This window comes from Penaeus monodon, chromosome 10 (genome assembly GCF_015228065.2).
Source record: "Penaeus monodon isolate SGIC_2016 chromosome 10, NSTDA_Pmon_1, whole genome shotgun sequence".
Lineage (NCBI taxonomy): Eukaryota > Metazoa > Arthropoda > Malacostraca > Decapoda > Penaeidae > Penaeus > Penaeus monodon.
This window is the reverse complement of record NC_051395.1, coordinates 27,699,597-27,712,096: the sequence shown is the minus strand read 5'-3', so window position 1 is coordinate 27,712,096 and position 12,500 is coordinate 27,699,597.

The following is a 12,500-nucleotide window of genomic DNA, read 5'->3' as shown; positions in this document are numbered from 1 at the left end:
ACGACCAAACTCACGACGGCGTTCCACATTACTCGAAGCGCTAGTATACGGTCTATTGTGGACTTGCCAGGAGTAAATCCAGACTGCTCGTGTCTCTGGTGCCTCAGTAGGTGGTTGCGGATCCGTTTCAGAAGAATGTGAGCGAGAACCTTGCCTGGTATGCTGAGCAGTGTAATGCCACGGTAGTTGCTACAGTCCCATCAATCCCCTTTCCCCTTCCAGAGAGGGATGACCACGCCCCTCAGCAGGTCAGGGGGAATGGTACCAGACTGCCAAATGGCAGTCAGGACTGTATGCAGGCCCCGAGCCATAGGTTTCACCCCCAGCCTTTAGCAATTCAGCAGGGATATCACATATGCCTGCAGCTTTCCCACTCTTCAGCTTGGAAATCGCCAGCCTAACCTCTGTTAGGGTAGGAGGTTCCTCGCTGGTGGGTGGGTCCGGCACAGGCACTGCGACATCGCTTTCATCCAAGCTAACGTTTGGAGGGTCCACCTGGTACAACTGTTCAATTTTTTATATATAAAATTTATGTATATATTTTAAAAGGTAAGAATGAAATTTATCTTCAAAAAAATAAGAGTTATTTGACCGATTCGATTGTGTCTTTTTTCAAAATAAAGGTCCCAAAAATAAAAATATATTCACTCATTCATTCCTTTTATACATCTGCCAATATGAATATGATTCATATAAATGTATTTGTATTTATGATATCTAGGGATATATATGTATTTATTTATATTATATAATATATCTATTATATAAAATATATATATAAATAAAAATTTTAAAATATATATTATATATAATATATATATATAAAAATATATATAATATATATATATATATATATATATATTTTTATTATGTTAAATTTTTTTTTAAAATACAATATATCCCAAATATATATTTTAAAATATTATTTAAAATATAAAATAATTATATATATCTATTATACTATTACATATAAAATATATATATATATAATAACATATACATATATTTTCCCTTATAAAAATTTTACATATATATATATATTATATATATTATATATATATTAAATATATTATAATAAATATATAAAATTTTTGTGGTGTGTGTGTTTGTGTGTGTGTTTTTTGGTGTGTGGGGTTTTTGTGGTGGGTATTTTGTGTGTCTGGGTGTGTGGGTTTGTTTTTTTTATGTGTGTTTTTTGGTAGTGTACCAACCCCCTAAAAACTACAATTAAGTATCATGCTTTTGCCAAACGGCCGATCAAACAGACCTATACCTTTGAAAAAAAAAAATATTTATATATACATAAAATATTATATATTAATATATATATATATATATATATATATTATATATATATTATATATTTTATTATAATATATTATATATATCTATAAAATTTATATAATAATATATATATATATATATAATATATTTTAATATATATTATATATATTATTTATACACACTATATACATTTAAATATGTAGATATATGTGGGGGGTTGAAATGTATTTTTAGTTATTATATATATATATATATAATATATAAAATATTATTATATATATATTATAAAATACTGTGTGGTGTGGGTTTTGTGGTGTTTTATGTTGTTTTGAAAATACACTGCTTTACAGACATACACCACACACCCCACACCCCAAATACACACACTTTACACCCCACCCCACACCACACACAAAACACACACACACAACACACACCCCAAAACACACACACACACAACACACACACATTTATTGTGTATATGTTATATGTGTGTGATTATTAAAATAAAATTTATATAATATATATATATATATATATTTATATATATTATATATTTTATATATAAATATTATATATATACATTACCCCCAAACAAATGTATAGTGTGTTGTATATTATTATTTTATATTTTTTATATTTTTATATATATATTAATTATTTTATATATATATATAGTTTAAAATATATTTTAATTTTATATTAAATATATACATATTTTAATTATATTATAATATATATATTTATATTATATAATATATATATATTATATATAATATATCCCAAAAAGTTTTTATAGGGTGTTGTGTGTGTAAAATATAATTTAAATATATTTTATTTATATATATATATATATATGTATATTTTAAACATTTTAAAATAGACACATTTTTTAACCAAATAAAAATCATCATCATCATCACGGGGCTAACCCCGACGGGGCGCGGGCCCCGGCACCCAAACCCTTCGTTTTCCAGCCACGAGGATCCCTCTGGGGCGATTCTCCAGGCGGGCACAGGGCCCAATCTCTATTTCCTGGGCGAAAGGTCTGGGCGAGCTGCCCAAGCCTTTGATCTCCTAGGACGTCCCCGGGTCTCCTCCACCCAGGTTGTCTCCCCAGAGAGACAACCTGGGGGGGAAAGGGTCGTCCATGGGGAGGCGAGCTAGGTGGAAATATGCCTGATTTGGCGCCCCCGGGGATTATGAAAGTTAAACCAGGTCCATCCCCAAGTTTTAAAGGGTGAAAAACCCCCGGGTTTGGGAAACACGTGGTCCCCCAAACTGTCCCCCTTTGATCCGGCAAAGGGACTTGTTAAAAAGCATAAAGGCGGACCCCAAGGGCAGGGATAGGTCCGGTTTCGCTTCCATAAAAGAAAAACGGGAAAGTATAAAGGGCCCTTGAAGACACGCGTTTTGGCCCTTTTCGCATAGGTACCGACATCCCCAAACGCTTTGTTGTCGAGTTCAGGGTCCTTTTGCCGGGACCAACCCGTCTACTGATTTCCTGGTCTGCCCAACCCGAGATATGGACTACGCTAAGGAAAAGGTAAAAACTTTCTGTGATTAAAGCCCTCGCCGAAGAGGATCACTAAAGGGTTTTCCCCTAACGGGCCCCCCAAATTCTTGAATCTTGGTCTTGGCCCAGGAGACCTCTGGGCCCTAGGGGTTTCGCCTCTTTTCAAATTTGCTTTAAAGAGCCGCCCAATTTGACTCCAAGGACTCAGTTTAGGATGGCAACATCGTCGGAAAATCAAGGTCCGACCTTAATTTTTCCTGGGTTTTTGCCCCGCACTGATTTTTGGCTAGTAGCTCGGGCCCCATTACCCGGGTCCATACAAGTTTTTAAAAAGTTTTGGGGGGCAAGGACACAGCCCTTGCCTCCCCCCTAAATTTAACAGGGAAAAAAGTTCAAACATCCCCCCACCACATTTTCCCAGCACTTTCAGTACCAGTATAGAGGCTTGCTTTCGGCCAATAATCTTTGTGGGAAATTCCCGGGCCCCTCAGAATCCCCCATGCGTTTCCCGATGCCCCGATTTAAAAACCCCTTTTTGGGGTCAATGGGGCCGCAAGAAACCCCACGAAAAAAATTTCACGACGGCTTTTCCACAATTACTCGAACCTAGTATCCCTTTCTATTGGGATTTCCCAGGAGTAAATCCGGGACTGTTTCCGGGTCCTGGTGCCTCAGTGGGTTTGGTTGGGGATCCGTTTCAAAAAGAATGTGAGCGAGAACCTTGCCTGGAAATGCTGAGCAGGGTAATCCCACGGTATTTTGGCTACAGCCCCATCAACCCCCTTTCCCCCTTTCCGAGAGGGTAAACCCCCCGCCCCTCGGGCAGGCCCGGGGGGAATGGTACCAAACGGGAAAAAGGGCAGCCCAGGACTTTATGAGGCCCCGAGAATAGGTTCCCCCCAGCCTTTGAAATTTCAGCAGGGATATAAATATGCCTGCAGCTTTCCCATCTTCAGTTTGGGAAAATTTCGCCAGCCAAACCTCTGTTGGGGTAGGAGGTTCCTCGCGGGGTGGGGGGGGTTCCGGCACAGGCACTGCGACATCGCTTGCATCCAAGCTAACTGTTGGAGGGTCCCCGGGTACAACTGTTCAAAAAAATCACCCCAACTTTCCCAAACCCCCAAAACTTTATTTTGATAAATCCGTCCATTTTGGCTGATCGGGCTGCAATCATCTGTGAGGAGGGGTTAAAGGGTTTTAGTTTTTTCAGGGGTTGGGGAGGCAGGGGGAAAGGGCATTTCCAAAAAAATGGCCTTGACCTCCCCAGCAAATTCCCGAAAGAAAATGTTCCCTTTTCCCCTTTTCAGCAGTGTCCCAGGCCCCCCGCACCATGGGAAAAGGGCAAGACTTGATTCCCCTTCAGCCGAGCCTTGGGGACATCTTTTAGTGGCCTCTAATGTCTCCGGGAGTGGTTTTTCTGCCCTTTTTCCTTGGGGGGACGCCAAGGGCCCCCCTGAGCGCTTCAGTGTTACGCGCTTTTAAGGGCTCCCACAGAAAAACTTTGGGTCCCTCAGGTTTCGGGGTTTTTTAAGGGAAACGGTCCCGAGACTGCCGTGGCGAACCCACCCGGGGACACTCCTCCCCCCTTAGTCTGCCCAATGAAACACCTTAGGGTGGCCATGGAGGGACGGGGGTTTTGAAGTGGAAAACCCCCAGGGTACCAAAAAGCAGCCTTGGTTCCCCTGCCACAGAACTTTAGCAATCCGGAAAACCCCCGCAGTTTCCCGGGGGCCCCCACGCGTGCTGCAAAATGTGGTCATCCCTTGGGCCCCAAATTTCCCGAAGCTGTACCAACCTCCAGCGATTTCGAGTTGGAGTGCGGTACAGGAGCCCGAGGGCCTCCCTTTTTTGGGCCTAGCAAAGGGCCCGGGGGAAAGGGGGTATTCCCGCTGTGGGGTTTAGCTCCCCACCCTGGGGGGCCCAAGACATCTCGTAGCCAGCTCGGTCACAGCCGGATACCGCATTGAAGGGCGCCCAAAAACAATGCGAATTTTTCTCCAAAAGGGGGCAATCGTCTGCCACAGGGTGCGAGTTTGGCGGGAGAACGCCTCTTTCACATCGGTTTTTTATACATCGGGAAAGGGGCGGGATACAGCAATAAAAGGGCAAGAAAACCAAAAGCCCTGCTTCCCGTCTCAATGCCATGATATGCCATCAAATGGTGTCACCCCGACTACCGCAAAGGTGAAGTCGACTGGAGATGGTATGGCTTAAAACCCTGGAGGTGGTGACCATCGCTGCCCGGGCCCCACCAGTAGTAGTTTAACCAACCCCCCACGATTTGCCGCTACCAAGGGGGCTTCTCACCCCTGGGGAGGGCAGCCCCTCAAATCCCCCGCTTTAAAATTCCCCGCGATAGCAGAGGTAACCCCTCATCCTGCCGCAAGGGCCCCGGGGTTTTTCAAGCGCCCCACCCAGGAAAAACACGCCTGAGGTTTAAACCTGGGTGGTTTACTCCGGGTGCACGCCACTCTGCCGCCCCCGCCAACACAGCCCCCAAAATAAAGGGGGTCGGCAGGCTGTGGGACCCCCTTCCCCCCGTGGGGTTTTTTAGGGGTTTCCCCCCCCAAGCTTCATGGGGGGTTTTGGGGCCTTCGGGGCCAGGGGGGGACGAGTTTAAATCTCGTTCCAATCCTGCACCCCCCCAAATTTTCCCCCCCACGGGACCCACAGCCCGCCTTACTTGCTGGGGGGGAGGGACAAAACCCCTTCCCCCCCCTTTCCATTTACGTGAGACATTGCCAGAGGGCAATTTGGGGGGGGGGAGGACTGGCAAGGGCCCCCCCCCCCCGCGCCGCCCCCTTTCCCCCGGGTGGGTAGGGGCGGAGTTGGTACGAAGCCAGGCGTGTCCCCACGCCGGTGGGCCATAACTCCGTACCTCTGGGGCCTCCTGCTCTCCGAGATCCCCCACAAATTTTGCCTGGGGCCCCAAGGGGACCCAGTTCCCATGGGGGGCCCGAGGGGGCACTGCAGAAGTCTTAATGATGGGGAAAGGGTGTGACCCGGCAAGGGGAACTTATGCGAAGCTGCTCCCTTTTTCCCCCCTGGGCTTTCCCGGGGGGGGAAGCTGCAAAACGAGAAGGCATGCAACATTAACCCCTTACCACTTTACATCACCATGCACTGGAACACGCACCCATCAAATATATCTTTTTACATTTATATAGTATTTATAATGTATATATATATATATATATATATATATAATTAAAATATATATATATAATATATTATGTATATTTTAAAATATATATATATATATATTTGTATTAAAGTCCCTATATATATATATAATATATTAAAATATAAAATATATATATTTGTATATATGTAAATATATATTTATAATTATTATATATATGTTATATATAAAAATATAAAAAGACACATTTATACAAATATATATTAAATTTTAAAATTTTAATATATATATATATTATATATATTTTATATGTTTTGTATATATAATTTTTATTATATATATATATATATAATTTTGTAAAATATGTATATTAATATATATATATAATATATATATTATATATTTTATATATATATATATATATATACATGAACATCCCGACTAGGTTTAGATCATTTTTTTTAAAAAAATTTAAAAGGCAAAAATGCGAGGGGCAAGCTGTTTCCCATGCAGCAAAGCCCCCCTCTCTCCCGCCTGATAATCTGTAGTGTAAACCCCTTCCCCCCTTGCAACATATTTTCAACCGGGGTCCCTTTCAAAGGGTTTTTTTTTCCTTTTGAACAGGGGGGGCCCGTGTTTTTGGAATGGTGCAAGGCGTGTTATTTCAGCACAGCCCGGGTCGTCGCAATAATCCTGGAGCCCTTTCTTAAGTATGTATTCTCTTTATTTATAACATTTTCCAATCAGTTACTTTATTACTTCTTTGGTTTTATCTGTTTATTTTAATCACCCTCTTATACTCATTATGTTTATTAGTATCCATATTTCTTTCTTAAAAGTATAGTTAAAAGAAATAAAACAAAAAGTAAACGAACGAAACCAAGGATAAAAGGAAATCACAACGTTAAAAAGGAGATCCCTCAGTTTGTATATTTTCACAATTCACAGTGCCCATAACACATCCTAACTGGCCTCTTGTAGACAATCAAAATATACTTTAACCTCAAGACTCAAGAAAACGACCCCAAGGAGGCGTCCAGTGAGGCCGGGCGAGCACAGCAACCCTAGAGAGAGTTCGGCGACAGGACCTTTGTTTATATAACCGCGTTGGTCTTATAAGAAAGTTTTTGTATAAAATAAATAAAAATAAAAGTGAAAGTTATTTAACTCATAAACGAAATTGAAATATAAAATAGAGACCGGAAAAAGAAAGCAAAAAGAGTAAATGATAATAGTACATTAAAATAAATAAATAAATAAATAAAAATGCTCCAGGGATGAAATCTCCACAGGTGGCTGCCACAAATGTCCAAAGATGGTGCTGAGCCAAGTGCTACAGCTGTCAAGAGGGAAAACTGTCCTCGTCCGAGCTCCTAGTAGGGGTACATCACGTATACTACAAATCCGAAGGAAGGGCATAGACCGATATGGCTTGGCACCAGCGGCGTCGCAGGAATTGCTAGAACGAGGTCGAAAGCGATAACGCACTTACTCGTGCGAGGGTTGAGATCAGTTATAAATGTTCATGCATTCTTTTCACATTTAATATGCTGATTCTAAGTTTAAGGGTAATATAAGATTACGTGTATATAACTGCTCGCTGCATTAAAATAATATTATCCCATGATTCTCTCTCACTCTCTATCTATCTATCTATCTCTATCTATCAATTTATCACTCTCTTTCTCTCTCTCTTTACATTTCGTTATCTTGTGGCTCGTTAATGCTTTCAGAGTTTAGCTTAGATTCCTCATATTTTCCTTGAATTTCTTTTAAGATAAATTTCCACTTCACTTCTCAACAGGGAGTGGATGTTGATCTCTATCTTATCTCTCATTTAGCCTTTGTATTTTCTCTTTCTCTGCCTTTCCTCCCCTTCCACTTATGTGATTGATAAAATTCCTTTTTGCTTTATTTTCTGTTTCTCTGTTTGGGTTTCTCTTCCGCTTTTTTTTGTTTTCTTTTCTTTTTTCTGTCTCTGTCTGTATGTCTGTCTTTCTATTTTTCTCTCTTCCCCTCACCCACTTTTCCCCAACCCTCTATCTTTCTTTGTTCTCTCCTTCCCTCCTTTTCGCCTTCCATTTCTTACTTTCTCCCTGCCTCCCTTCCCCCCTTCGTCCTTCCCTTCCTCCTTTTTCCCTCACTCCATCTCACTCACCTTATCTCCCTTTCTCCCTTTCTTCCCTTCCTCCTTTAAACCCGTCCCCCCCCCGGGTTTTCCCCCTTTCCCATCCATTTTCCCCTCCCCCCTTCCCCCTTTCGCACTCAGTCTTTTAAATACTCTTCTTTTTATTCGTAAACTTTAATGACACCCCCCAGCATATGAACGCAATGCCTTTAATATTCGTCAACTGATCCTCCCCGATTCTGGGATATGAAAAGATTCTTTGTTTTAAAATCCGTAATACTTATAAAAAAGAAAAAAACTATAGAATATTCAATCCCCCCAAAAAAAGAAAAAAAAAAGAAAAGTCATTGTCACTTGAACCCTGTTTGCAATTCTTTCATTTAATCTGCGAAGGATCCCTCGTTAAAGTGCTTTGAAACCTGGCCTAAACTAGGCAGGTGTTTAAGCCCATGTATTGTTTGAAATGGGATGATTTTTATTTTGAAATTAGAGATGAATACAGACCGGGGTGCAAAAAACCGCAAAAAAAAAATAATATAAAATAAAAAAAAAAAAAAAAAATTTTTAAAAAAAAAAAAAAAAATAAAAAAAAAAAAAGAAAAAAAAAAAAAAAAAAAAAAAAAAATAAAAGGAAAAAAAAAAAAATTTTAAAAAATTAAAAAATAAAAAAAAAAAAATTAAAAAAAAAAAAACATAACGCAAAATTGAAAAAAAAAAAAGTTTTGGGGGGGGTGGGGGGTGGGGTGTGGGGGGGGGGGTGGGGGGGGGGAAAAAAAAAAAAAAAAATTTTTTTTTTTTTTTTTTTAAAAAAAAAAAAAAAAAAAAAAAATAAAAAAAAAAAATTTTAATAAAAAAAATTTTAAAAAATATATAAAAAATAAATTATATAAAAATTTTTTTTTTTTATAAAAGGGAAAAAAGGAAAAAAAAAATTTAAAAAAAATTTAAAAAAAAATAAAGGGAAAATTTTTTAAAAAAAAAGAAAAGAAATTTTTAAAAAAAAATTTAAAATTTAATTTTAAAAAAAAAAAAACCCCAATAAAATAAACATTTTATTAATTAAATATAATATATAATTTTTAAGAAATTTTAATAAATTTTTTTTAAAAAAAATATATTTTAAAATTTTATATAATATAAATTTTTATTATATAAAAAAAAAAAAAAAAAAACAAAAACCCAAAACCCAAAAACAAAACCCAAAATCCAAAAACCCCCTATATTTTTAAAAAAAAATTTTTTTCCCTAAATTTAAAAAAAAAAAAAAAAAAAAACCCATTTTTTTTAAAAAAAAAATTTTTTTTAAAAATAATAATATATATAATATAAATATATATATATATATATATATATATATATATACAATATACGTCTATATGTATATATGTTAGTATTATATGGAATAAAATGTATTGTGTGGTGGGTGTGTGTGTGTGTGTGGGGTTGTGGGGGGGTGTGGGGTGTGTGTGTGTATTATATATCTTTTATATAATATTTTTAATATATATATATAATATAGTATAATATACAGAATATCATATATATTTTATAATATATTAATATAATATATATATATATATTTTAAATATATTTAGTATGATATTAAAGAAACTATATATATATATTGTATATATAATAACCTATATATATAATTTATATAGTTAAAATTTCAAATTTATAATAATATATATATTAAAATATATTATATTATAAAATTAGACATAATAGACATATATAATTATAGTATATAGATATATATGATAATCATTTTATATAATTTTATATTTATAAATATTTCTATATATATAATCTATAATTATATATATATACAATAAAAATGTAATAGACTATTATTATGAATCTAATAATATATAGATATATATCTATCTAGACATACACACATCCACATACTCATATATATCATCATATCTATACTATTTATATCTATATATTCCATATATAAATTATACAAATATTAAATAATTATTATATATATACTATATCATTTTATACATATATATATACCATATTATATATACTATATTAAATTTTCAGCTATCACACACACCCCACCAAACCACACACACACCACACACACACAACACCACACACACACCACACACACCCAACACGCACACACACACACACCCACACACACACCACACACCACACAACACACACACACATATATAATAAATAGAATATATAAAATTATATATATATATATAGATATATATATATTATATATAAATATATATTGTACATAATACATAATTTATAAATCATATATATATATAATATAAAATTATATATATAGATATATACTTTATATATATATATATTATATATTATTTCCTATATATATATTATATATATATAATATATATATATATTATATATATATATATATTTATAATAACGTATACTATATTTATATTATAAAAGGCCATATAATGTATCTAAATTATTTGGTGTGTGTGATGTTGGTGTGTGTTGTGTGTTGTGTGTTATATATATTATATATATATAATTATATTTTATATATATATATATATATATTATATTATATAATTATATACATATATATATATATATATATATTTATAAAATATATATATACAATACATATATGTATATTATACAATTATATAAAATATATAATTTTTTAATATATATATATATATAATAATATATATATATATATTAATATATAGACAATATAACAATATCAATAATATATATATATAATAAATATATATATATTATAATATATAATATATATAATTATAAATAATAATAATTACAAACATATTTTTAATATATTAATATTTAATATATTATATATATTTTTAATAATTAATTAAAATAATATATATATATTATAATATTATATATAAAAATTTTAATATATAATATATATATTATATAGCATTCATACACACACACACACCACAAACACACCACACACACACACACCAACACACACACCACCACGCCACACACCCACACACACACCACACAACAACACACAACACACACACACACTATATATATAAAATATTTTATATATAATTTTATAAAATTTATATATACAACAAAAATATATTATATATATTATATATATATTATATTATAAAAATTATAATATAAAAAATTATATTATATATATTAAAATTTAATATATTATTTATATATATATTTATTTATATATTTTTTTATATAAAAAAACACACACACACAACAACACACACACACACAAAAAAATTATATATATTTAAAATATATTATTTTAAATAATAAAGAATAATATATGTATATATTTTTATAAAAATTTATTTTAGATAATATTAAATTATAAAATAATAATCCTTTTTAAAATTTTTTAATATATAAATAATATATATATTGATATAAAAATATAATATATATATAAATAATATAAATATAAAAAATTTTTTAAATATATAATTTTAAATAATTAATATAAATATAAAATAATAATATAATATAAAGTAAAATGTTATAAAAACCGTTAATAAAATAATATATATATATATATATTATAATTTTAAATATAATATTATATCGTATAAATAAAAGAATAATAGTTATATATAAAATTTTTTTAAATACATATAAAAAAAATTTTATATAATATATAAATATATATATATATAATATAATATATTATATATATACAAACAAAACACACCACACACACAACACCACACACCCCAATAAAATTTTATATAATAATATTAAATAATAAAAATATATATATAATATATTATATATACATATAAAAAACATATATTATAGATAAATATTTATATATATTATAATATAATATAGTATATATATTTTTAATATAATATATATAAATATAGTATATTTATAATATAAAAATAATTATAAAATATTTTAAATATTATATAATAAATTATAAAAATTGATAAAAAATTAGGTAACAAATAATAATATAAAATATATATATATATATTATATAATATATATATGCTATATATATATGCTATATTATATATATATAATATATTATATATAATAATAATATGTAGTTTTATATATTATGTGTGTTGTGTGTGTGTGTGTGTGAACACATATACACACTCACACTCACACACGCTGACATGACATATGATCGGCGATATTTTCATCTGTCCCCTTTGTTTCCCCTCTCGGACGTGTGTCACGAGGAGAGCGGGTGAGGCTGCGTGACGTGTGGCCGGAGGCAGAATAGACAGCTCGGATATGTGACAAACAAACCCGAAGAGGAACGCCAGCCGCAGGAATGTTAAAATAGTTAAAGGTAAAAGGGGAAGTCGGTTTTTATTTTGATTTCTTTCTTTATTTATTTATGACTTTATTTTTTATTTATTTTTTTTAGTGCACCTTTGTACTTTCGTTTTTAT